Below are 13,111 nucleotides of genomic sequence, written 5' to 3'. Positions count from 1 at the left end.
ACTCTCCCTACATGGACCACATTTCATAAATTTTTAGACTTGATACTCCTCATACACATCAACACAATATGTAGGCACATTTCATCAAATGTTCATACTAGACCCATCAGTAACATTGAAGATCAAAATCAATCACCAAAACTGTAATACAACCATCAAATACAACTGCATCAACTAATCATTGAAACCCATCAACTCTAAAGAAAAACACAATTAATCGATCTAAATAGTCAGATAATTGTCACCAGAAAACAGAGCTAAACCCAGAACACTACATAAACAACCAGAACCAATTGCAACCTCAAAAATCATATGTTAGAATATATATGCTACTTCAATGAGGATAATCTGTGTGTATACACTAATTTCTCTAATCCAACCTGTGTATACCTCTAAAGATATTGAACCATAAAAATTCTGAACCAAAAATTGTACTACCCAAAGACATTATGAAGATCTACTTTCATATTACAAATTTCTAAACAGATAGAAACAAAGATCACCCTTCTTACTCAATCAATTAGTCAGCCAGGCTCAATTGCCTTATACAATCAGTTTTACTTCAGATCTAATGAAGACATCATTGACAAACAACAGTAAAACAACAATAATGATCAGATAGATCAGTAATTTCTAAACAACAAGCCCTTCCTCTACATACGGTACTTGGAAGTGTTGAACCTGCATGTATACGCGCCTTCACCGAGGCGAACCTGTGTATAGATCTACAAATAATGACTCATAAATTCACAACTTTTCAAGACTTCATATATACCTAGATCATTGAATTTAAATGATAACACATGTGTTAGCACTTAGATCTAGCCTACCCATTATCAGATCACACAATGATAAGTCATTTCAGGTCTCATGATCCTGATCCAACAATGTATCCAAGGGTGCACAAGATGTTTCAAATCATAACCATAACCAGTACAACCCAAAATATACTTCACATAGAAGTATTCATGAAAAACCCTTCCACTTGCACATTTAACCCTTTGATCTTCTCTTTCTTATATACTTAGAGCCTTTGTCAATACCATGCACCAAAACAACACTTAGAATCTATGGTATTCTTAGACAAGATCAAGTAACTGTTATTCCGCTCAATATTGTGGGCTAATACCATGGTATGGACCCTTGATGTTCTTTAACCTTAATTTTTCATCACATACGCACTTTTCCTTCTGTGAAACTGCATGCATACGTATACGCTCATTTTATTCTATGTACCCACGTGTATATGCTACTTGGACTAGGTTAAACAGTGTATATAAGCTAAAACATTCTCTTTCCTCAATTTCTTGATTTTGATTTGTAATCCTTTGTCCCATCATCCTATTCTTTTGTACCATTACTCTGTTACCTCTGAATAGACTACAATGTGAGTTTCCCTTTATCATTTCTGAACTGACTTGTATGTGGGTTTCCATCAAGGACAACGCATGTACCATAATCCCAACATGGGTTATATGTTTTTTCTTAATTCTAGATTGAGATTCAGGACCTGGCTAATTATTTTCTTCCTTCTGTGTAGAATTATAATGGAGATTATGGCCTGAATGGGTTGGCTTGTGAGGGTTGACTCAACCTCATCTTTGAACTCGGGTTACATTTCAATGTGTTGAAACTTCATTTTCTTTACCATGCTTCACATTACACAAGAAAGTGTCGAAATGATATTTTTGAACATATTTTCATCACATTAATACTACATATCTAAATGGGATAAATGGGAAAAATTATCAAGGCCAAAATCATCAACGTATCAGACTCAACAGGTTCTGAGTTCATTGTTCTAGAACTGGTTGAAACCCCACAATGGTTTTCTTGTCTATAATTAACCTTAATTTTTTTGAAATCATTCCTACATGGGAAGGATTCCAAGGAATCCCTAGATTTAGCCAAATAATGTTTAACCAACATTCAAATTAACCCATGATGAAATAAGGATCGCTTAAGGTTGTTGTGACAAACTTTTAAGTAAATAAAATGGGAGATTTAGCTTAAAGCAAAGAAACGCCATTAACATGTGGAAATGATACAGAGAGAGTGCCTAATAAAATAAAGAAAATATTGGCATTTGGGTTTAATAGACTGAACAGGCATACCTTTCATGTTATAAGTGTAGTTAACAAAGACTCCTCATTAAAGTTTGTTCCTTTTTTTTTGAAATTCATTATACAAACTTTCCTTGTAAATCCATCCATATTTCGACACTATCAATTAATTTGAATCACCATTGAAGTGAGCTCCTTTCCTTTTTGTGATCCATCATGCAATCCTTCCTCATTAATCAAAAAATATCTCTTTCTGAAACTCAAAACATCTAAAATAGGAAGGAAGACTAATGGAATCCCCTGGTTCCATATAAACTTGATTCTAAGTCTGGTGTCAAGAATGATGATCTTCTATGAACCTATCTACCATCAAAAGAATGATGAATCACCATTAATGTGAATCATATCAATTAATGTGAATAACCATTAAAGTCAGTTCCTTTTATTTTTGGGATCCATCACACAATCCTTCCTCATTAATCACAAAATATCTCTCTATAAAACTCAAAACATATAAAATAGGAAGGAAACCTAATGGAATCCCCTGGTTCCATATAAACTTGATTCTATGTTTGGTGTCAAGAATGATGATCTTCTATGAATCTATTTACCATCAAAAGAATGATGATCTTCTATGAACCTATTTACCATCAAAAGTATAATAACCTTTTTTTCTTATTAGACTACTTCGCAATAACCTTATTACTGTAATTTATAAAAGTTGTGTTAAACACGCTTTTTTCATGTATTTTCATTTTTTATATGGGTCTTCTCAAAAGTATGAAAAGTGGGTATTAGCTGGATGTAGAATTCAAGGTGTCTACACTCGAAATTTGAGTAAACCTATAAGGAGATAAATAAAAAATACAATTAAACAAAATAGTTTTCTTCTTTTCCCTTCAAAATATTTACCATTGGAGATCACATCACCATATTGAATATTATTGGTTATTTTAAAGTTGATTTTGTTAGAACATCTTTTGTTTTGAGGCCCATTTTTTACCTCAAAATTCCCCTAATGGACATATCTTGCAAATGTTTTGTTTTTTGTAATGTGTCACTTGAACATGAAGCCCTTCTTCATGAGACATATCACATCTTATCAAATATATTATGTTTATGACAATACAACACTTCAAATATACAAATTTTCCAAAAGAATTGGCTAAAATTTCATTCTGATGTCTTCCAAAATTATTCCTCTATGATTTTCATGCCCATCTCATTTTCACTAGCAAAAAACAGATGAGATCAATTTTTCCTTCTTCATGTGGTATGAGAGTTGTAAGCATAAGCAGGTTGAGATAGTCAATGACCCTTTAAAGAGTAAGAGGTAAGCAATTGGACCATATGATCACACCCATGTTTAGTCTTCTAAGTTTTTAAGCTCTATGACACCAAAAGAGGCCAACTATTTCATTGTAGTTAGGACAACATATTTTTTAGTCCTATTCACAACTTTATGTCCATGGTAAAATGCGGAACTCTTATAATTCTAATACTATGACAACCAATGTGAGGATTTGGGATTTCATATATGAAAGAATGTTGAAGGAATCCATGTAGCCCTCTATAAATATACTACAACAAGGATTTTCTATGTATTTTATGAAATTCATGTTTGCATTCTATATTGTTGCATGAATCGAATTTGAGGGCACTAGAAGAGGGGAGGATTGTGCACAATCACATGATTATAAACGGGTTTTATGCCCAAAATTATATTGGATAATAAAATCATTGACATGTGTGATACATGTGTATGCATGTAGGAAGAACATTTAGTTTTTGACAAGATTTTGCTTCTTGGAACTATTTCATTCGTGTGCTTCCTAGGAGGCCTTGGAGAAGAGGTGATTTATTTCTTTGGGTATATGAAAGATGAAAGGATAACAATGAATATGAACACTTTTCAAGGACTTCTTTTCACATGCTATTGATAGAGTTTAGTAGATTGTTGCATTGGGTCTTGTGAAAAAGTGGAGAATGAATGTAAGAGGCATATTGCAAAGCTTTTATACTTTTTGATGGGTCGCCTGAACATAAATCTCTTCTTCGTGGAACATATCATATCTCACCAGAGATCTTATTTTCACAAGAGAGCACATCAAATATATAATTTATCCATAAAACTTGGCCATAATTTCATATACATATCTTCCAAAATTTATTCATCTATGTTGTTTCATGTCAATCATTTTTTTACTAACAAAACATCACATCACCTGAATTTTCCTTTCTTCATGTAGTATCAAGTTTCCAAGAAGTTTCCATATCTATGATATAATGCATCGCTTGAAACGTTATCTTTGTGTGCTACATCTCATCACTATAATTTGTCTTTTTTTGAGATGGAAATTTCCCTTTACTACAACAAAGACAAATTTTTCTTTTTTTGTCTACAACAACTTTTCATTTATAGCACCTTTCAAAAAAACACTTTCTTGCACCACTTAGCATTCAAAAAAAATTCCCTTGTTAAACATTGGATGACAATGAAGATATTTTTGTTGTGACACATTACATCTCGTTAAAAATATTTGCTTCACTACATTTTGCATGAACCAAACACTTTTCTCCTTTGTGGTGTGCCATACACATGGATATTTTCCACATGATAAAACACCCTCTTAAAAAAAAGCCTTTCCATGCAATAGCATTGTAGTAACACATTGCATTCTACTAAGCTTTTATCTCCACAACGAACTCTTCATTTCATATTGCACAAAATATCTTTTTCATGTAATATGGTGCATTTTACCCATAATTGGAAAAATAGTGCAACACATATCATACTAAATCTTTCCTCGTGACACACAATGTTTCACACTAAAAAATAATTTTATCAATATGTATTACATCATATCTTTTTAAAACTTTTCTTCATTGCTGAAAATGAAAAAATCCTAAAGTTTTCATGATACAATCAAGTAATCTATAATAGGAATCGTGTAATCATGTTACATTTTGGAGTTTTTGGCTAGAATGTGGCGAAATTGTTTTCCCCAAATCTTCATTTTTGTTATTTAAAATGGGTTTCTGACTACATACATGGATTCAACACCTTAAAAAACCCCTTAAAACAATATGATTGTGGAGAGCTTACAACTCAAACTTGTAATTGCAATAAATCCTTGTAAAACTATAAACAAATTAAAAAAAAAAATAGACCACAAAAATTTTAAAAACATAAAGCAAATATACTACTACATCCATAATATATACCACCAATAAAATTTTGATCTTTTACGTGGTTACTTTTCAATTTACCTATCACATTAAACATAGAGCAAATAGATTACTACATCCATAATATATACCACCAATAAACCTTTTGATCTTTCACCTAGTTATTTTTCGCTTTACCTATCACATTTAATGTTACGATGATTCTACATATTAAAATGATATGGATTGTGTAAAATGAATCTGGTTCCCTAGATTAATTTTTGGTTTAAAAATCTGTGTACCTCATCAGCACAATATATCAATGGTCAAATCTAGATTACAATATAATTATTATACTATTAATATATTCATGTATTGATATTAATGTTTTTGTTCTTTAAAAATTATTTATTGTCTATAATGTGGTGATATAAATGTGTTATTATTAATGTGTTGATGATTTATCATGTTTTAATGTTTTATAGTGTATTATTATTAATGTATTCATATTAATGTTTTTTTACTGGTGTCTTAATGCTTAACAATATGGTTCTTATATTGATTATTATTATTTTGTACTATAACATTATTTACGTTTATAATATTGATGTCATCGATTTAAGGCTTAGGGGTTTTACAATATTTAATATGACATATATTCTCTCATTTTCAAAACCAATCATCATCAACGTTGTCGAACATCATGTTATAATGAAGATTGTCTTCAAATGAAAACCGTAATCAACCATGGCGAATCATGGTTAACCATGGTCCAACGCTGCATTGTAACAAATATTGTCTCAATATGAAAATCAACGATGATTAAGTATGGTCATTGATATTTATATTTCGATTTATAATATTTATCGTGGGGTTTAAACAACTTGAGTTTATAATATTAATCCATTGGGGTTAAAATATCAATTCTTTCTCTTTTTAATATTGATCCCTTGCATTTTTTAATCCCTTAGGTTTATAATATTTTTCTCTTGGGTTTATAATATTAAACTCTTGGGTTTATTTGTTCATTGAGTTTATAACATTAATAATTCCTTTGCTTTAACATTTTATCCCTTGGGTTTATTAATCCCTTGACTTTAAAATATTAATCGCTACGGTTTATTAATCATTTAGGCTTTTAATATTAGTTTGTTGGGTTTATTTATTCCTTGGGTTTATTAATCATTTGTTTTTATAGTATTAATGAATTGGGTTTATAATATTAATAATGCATCATGTTTATTCATCCTTTGTATTTGTAATAGTAATAATCCCTTGGATTTATAATAATAATAATCTCGTCGGTATATTAAACCTTGACATTAAGTGTTTAATCCGTTGGGTTTATAATATTTATCCCTTTAATTTATTTATTCTTTTGGTTTATAATTCTAACAATCTCTAAGGTGTATTGATCACTTGGGCTTATAATATTAATAATCATGAGTGTTTATCAATCCTTTATTTTTAGAATATTAATTCCCATGCTTTATTAATCTCTTGTGTTTGTAATATCAATCCCTTGTGCTTCTTGATCCTTTAGGTTTTTAATATTTATCTCTTGGGTTCACTAATTCTTTGGGTTTATAATATTAAACTGTTGGGTTTATTAGTTCCTTGGGTTTATAATATTAATAATCCCTTTGGTTTATTAATCCCTTGAGTTTAAAATATTAAGTCTTAGGGTTTATTAATCTCTTCAATTTTTATATTAGTTTGCTGGGTTAATTAATTCCTTGAGTTTATTAATCACTTGGATTTATTAATCCTTTGGGTTTAAAATATTATTTTGTTGGGTTTACTATTTCCCTTGGGTTTATAATATTAAATGCTTAGGTTTATTTGTTCTTTAAGTTTATAATATTAATAATTCCTTGGGTTTATCATTTAATCCCTTGGGTTTATTAATCCCCAATATTAAGGTTTAAATAATAGTCCTAAGGTTTAATCTTAATCCCTTAGGTTTACAATGTTTGTCCCTTCAGTTTATTAACCTGTTGGGTTTATAATATTAACGATCCCTAGGGTTTATAATATTCATAGTCATGTCGGTTTATCAATCCTTTGGGTTTAAAATATTAATTCCTAGGATTTATTAATCCCTTCTATTTCTAATATTGATCGCTTGCAATTTTTCATCCCTTGGGTTTCCAATATTTTTCCCTTGGGTTTACTAATTCCTTGGGTTTATAATATCAAATGATTGGGTTTTTTCATTTTTCAAGTTTATAATATTAATAATTCATTTGGTTTTATTGATTCCTTGGGTATATTAATCCCTTGCATTTATTAATCATTATTTTTTATAAGATTAATTCCATGGGTTTGTAATATTAATAATGCCTTGGGTTTATTGATCTCTTGTATTTATAATATTAATAATCCCTTGGTTTTATAAAACCCCAATATTAAGAATTAAATATTTGTCCAACTATTTATGATTATGTCAATATCACAATCGATTAATCTAATATGGAAATCGACCATGGTCAACCATGTTTATTTTAGGGTTTATAATAGTATTGTTATTGTTTATATGCATTGGGTTTATAATGTTAATCCCTTGGGTTTGTTGATCTAAGTGTTCATATTCATAGGGTTTAATATTATTCAGCAATGGTCAACAATAAATGTAATGATCCTAAATAGGAATACAAATGATAACAAACAAATAATATATGCAACAAATTACAAAAACGAAATATTTAGCAAACACCCATATAAAGTTGCAAATCAAGACCTTCTGAGCCATTTTATTTAATTTCTGCAAGCCAAATACAATATATGATGGAATGGTGCACTTAGGCTTGTCAAAATGGATAAGCAGGACCAAACCCAGGTAGGCAAATGGCTGAGGTGAAGGTCACCCAGCTGCTATAACAATCTGCACTGCGCTGCCTAGAAAACTACTGCTCTACTGAAGTTCGAATGGCTAGGAAGTGCACTAAAATTGCCCAGAAATTTATACTCTTTTAACCCCAGACTCCTTGGACAAAACCCAGAAAAAGACAGAAGGTATTTTGGCTGGTTTTAACTTCTGACTTTCGACCCCCTTGGAGCCTCCCCTTAGTTGTAGCTACAAAACTCGGCCGACTGGAAATTAGCTGTAAATACACTAGAAAAAATCCTCCAAAATGTTGAGTTTACCCCTGTTATCCAATCCCTAACTTCACGGATGATCTCTTGGCCCAAATCAACTGCTCCCAAGCACCACGAAAATATGTTTAGTGGCTTTTGCGCTATCCCTCAGGCCATCAGTTCGACTTGATGGAATGTTGGCTCAACTAGTTGTAAAACCAGCAAGAACGTTGGTCTAATGCTGCTACCTCAACTCCCTAACTCTCGGACAAGCAATCATATCTCTGCTTGCCTCAATCTCCCTTTGCGTGTTTCCTAGTTGCCGAGAAATACGCACTCCTTGCTTTGCACTGGCTGTTGGTGTATGTCATTGCTCTGGAACTCCTGAACATTCTTGTGGAACAACCTCCCTAGGGTGGAAACAGATGGTCCCCCGAAGCAGAGGTTGAATCTCCCGCTTGAGAGACTTGTGGCAAAACAACTGGTAGACTCACTAAACATCAAAGTGAATAGATGAGTAGTTGTTTTCAAATGTCAAAGATACTAATGGAGGCTTGTGAGCTCTATTTATAATTGCTAGTCCTCTCCCTTGGTGGTCCCCACTTTCCACTAATAAAATATTACTTTTGGGCCATTATTCATTAAAATAATAATTTCCACTTTTCTACTAGAAAATAATATTTCCTTCTTTTTATTTAATATCACCAAAAATTGGCAAAACTCCTTGGTGAATTTTGCACTCACAACAATTGGGAACATTACAATAAACAAACATGTTCAACCATGGTCCAACGTCGCATTGTGACAAGGATTATCTCAATATGAAAATCAACCATGTTAAGCCAAGTTTGTTTTAGTATTTTTAATATTTATCTAAGGGTTTTTATACCTTGGGTTTATAATATTACTCCCATGGGTTTATTATTCCTTTGGTTTTACAATATCAATCTCTTGGGTTTATTACTCCCTTAGGTTCATAATATCAATCATGGTTAACCATTGTCAATCATAGCCAACCATGATCAACCATGGTTGAATGTCGCATTGTGACAAGGATTATCTCACCATGAAAATAAACAATGTTTATTTTAGTGTTTATAATATTTATATTAGGGTTTACCAATGTTGGGTTTATAATATTAGTCCCTTGGGTTTAATATTATTCCCTTCTATTCATAATCCCTTAGGGTTGGTATTAATCCCTTAGGTTCATAATGTCAATCCCTTGGGTTTATTATTGACTTGGGTATATAATATCAATCATGGTCAACCATGGTCAACCATAACCAACCATGTTCAACCGTGGTCAATCTTGGTTAGATCTCGCATTATGAAAAAAATTGTCTACATATAAAAACCATGGAAAATCATGGTCAACCATGGTCAGCCATGGTTGATGATGGTCAACTGTGTATTATAGAATCAAACATGGTCAACCATGGTCAATCATGGTCAAACATGTTTGAACATCACGTTATGGAAAAAGTTATCTCGATATGAAAATCAACCATAATACTATGTCACATTGTGACAAAGATTGTCCCGATATGAAAATTAACCATAGTCAACCATGCTCCAACATGGCATTGTGATAAGGTTGTCTCAATATGAAAATCAACGATGATCAACCATGGGCAAACGTTGCACTGTGACAAAGATTGTATGGATATGAAAATTAACCATGGTCAACCATGGTCCAACATAGCATTGTGATAAGGATTGTCTCAATATGAAAATCAACCATGGTCTATCATGTTTATTTTAGTGTTTATAATATTTATCTTAGGTTCTATATAATATGTTGGGTTTATAATATTAGTCCCTTGGGTTTAATCTTATTCCCTTAGGTTCATAATCCCTTGGGGTTTTAGTATTAATCCCTTGGGTTTGTTATTCCCTTGGGTTTATAATATCAATCCATTGGGTTTATAATATTAATCATGGTAAACCATGGTCAATCATAGCCAACCATGTTCAGCCATAGCCAAACCATATGGATATGGAAATCAACCATGGTCAACCATGGTCCAACGTTTTGTTCTAACAAATATTTTCTCGATATGAAAATCAATCATGGTCAACCATGGTTAACCATGGTCCAATGTTGCATTATGACAAGGATTGTCTCTATATGGAAATCAACCATGGTCAACCATGTTTATTTTAGGGTTTATAATATTCATGTTAGGGTTTATATACCTTGGGTTTATAATTTTTATCTCTTAGGTTTATTACTCCCTTGGGTTTATAATATCAATCCCTTTGGTTATTGATGTAAGTGTTCATATTCCTAGGGTTTAATATTATTAAACAATGGTCAACCATAATCAACCATGGTCAACCATGGTCCAATGTCACATTGTGAAAAGGATCGTCTCAATATGAAAAGCAATTGTGCTCAACCACGTTTATTCTAGTATTTTTAATATTTATCTTAGGGCTTTTATACCTTGACTTTATAATATTAATCACTTGGGTTTAATATTATTCCCTTAGGTTCATAATCCCTTCGGTTTATTGTTCCTTTGGGTTTATAATATCAATCACTTGGGTCTATTATTCCCCAATCAACCATGATTTATTATGATGTCAACCATGGTAAACCATGGTCCAACATCGAATTGTGATAAGGATTGTCTCAATATGTTCAAAATCAACGATGGTCAATCATGTTTATTTTAGTGTTTATAATATTTATCTTAAGTTTTATATATGTTGGGTTTATAATAATAGTCCCTTGGGTTTAATATTAGTCCCTTGGGTTCATAATCCCTTGGGGTTTTACTATTAATCCCTTGGTTTATAATATCCATCAGTTGGGTTTATAATATTAATCATTGTTAATCATGGTCAATCATAACCAACCATGTTCAACCATTGCCAAATAAGGCTTGATATGGAAATAAATCATGGTCAACCATGGTCTAACGTTGTGTTCTCACAAAGATTGTCTCAACATGAAAATTAGTCATGGTCAACCATGGTTAACCATGGTCCAATGTTGCATTGTGACAAGGATTGTCTTTATATGGAAATCAACCATGGTCAACCATGTTCATTTTAGGGTTTATAATATTGATGTTAGGGTTTATATACCTTGGGTTTATAATTGTTATCCCTTAGGTTTATTATTCTATTGGGTTTATAATATATATCCCTTGGGTTTATTGACCTAAGGGTTCATATTCCTAGGGTTTAATATTATTCAATAATGGTTAACCATAATCAACCATGCTCAACCATTGTACAATGTCACATTGTGACAATGATTGTCTCGATATGAAAATTAATCATGCTCAACCATGTTTATTTTAGTATTTTTAATATTTATCTTACTATTTTTATATCTTGGGTTGATAATATTAGCCCCTTTGGTTAATATTATTCCCTTTGGTTTATTTTTCCCTTGGGTTCATAATATCAATCCATTGGGTTTATTATTAACTTGGTTTTATAATATCAATCATGGTCAACCATAACCAACGATGGCCAACCATGTTTTATAGAATCAAACATGTTCAATCTTCGGTTTTTTGTATTAATCCCAATGGTTTGTTATTCCTTTGGGTCAAACATGGTGAATCATAGTCAACCATGGTCCAACGTCACATTGTGACAAAGAATTAATTATTATTATTAAGTATTATTATGTAAAAATGAATTAATTATTATTATTTTTATTTAATTAATTTATATTCATATTATTATTATTTAACAGTATTTAATTAAAAAACTTTTATTATTATTTAACAATAAGTGATTATTTAACTATTATTATTATTATTATTATAATTATACTTTGATTAAATACATCATTATCATCATTGTGTTGACAATGGCTATCACAATTATCATCATCCTTATGAGTTGGAGTATTATTATAAAAAAATTAAAAGAAATGATTTGGTTGGGGCTTATTTTCTTCGATACAGGCTTGTCTATGAACACTATCACACATGAACACTATGATTTTTCAGACAGAAACCCAATGTGGGTAAAAACCACCATTGTTGTCATCTCAGTCTTCAATCTTCTTATTATAAAAAGTGTTTACAAGTTTTGCACTGGTGCAAAATTTTTCTAGTACGTAGGCATCTACCTGTTAAAGGCTACAACCTTCACTCATTTTCCAACTTCTACTAGAAGGGAGCTCCAACCAACTAGCTCTTATACTAGTTGATATGTTTACCAGTACGTAGGTGCCAACCTACAAAAGGCTATAACCTTTACTCGTTCTCCAGTTGCTACTGGAAGAGAGCTATAACCCCCTTGCTCTTGTACTAGTGTAAACTTGTACCAATACATAGGTGCCAGCCTACAGAATGCTACCCCCTCCACTCTTCCTCCAGGAACCATGTTTCATAAATTTTTAGACTCGATACTCCTCATACACATCAACACAATATGCAGGTCACGTTTCATCAAATGTTCATACTGGACCCATCAGTAACATTGAACATCAAAATCGATCATCATAACTGTAATACAACCATCAAATACAATTACATCAACTAATCACTAAAACCCATCAACTCTGAAGCAAAACACAATTAATCAATCTGAAGAGTCAGATCATTGTCACCATAACACAGAGCTGAACCCAGAACACTGCATCAACAGCTAGAACCAACTGCAACCTCAAAAATCATATGTCAGAATGTATACACTACTTCAATGAGGATAATTTGTGTGTATACACTACTTTTTGTAATCCAACCTGCATATACCTCTAAATATATTAAATCATAAAACTTATCAACCAAAAACTGTACTACCCAAAGACATTTTGAAGATCTCTTATC

The sequence above is a fragment of the Pinus tabuliformis genome, chromosome J (genome assembly GCF_031772625.1).
Source record: "Pinus tabuliformis cultivar Carrire ecotype Pingquan chromosome J, CPIR1, whole genome shotgun sequence".
NCBI classification, from domain to species: domain Eukaryota; kingdom Viridiplantae; phylum Streptophyta; class Pinopsida; order Pinales; family Pinaceae; genus Pinus; species Pinus tabuliformis.
The sequence above is the reverse complement of the archived record's forward strand: the minus strand, read 5'-3'. Positions refer to the sequence as shown.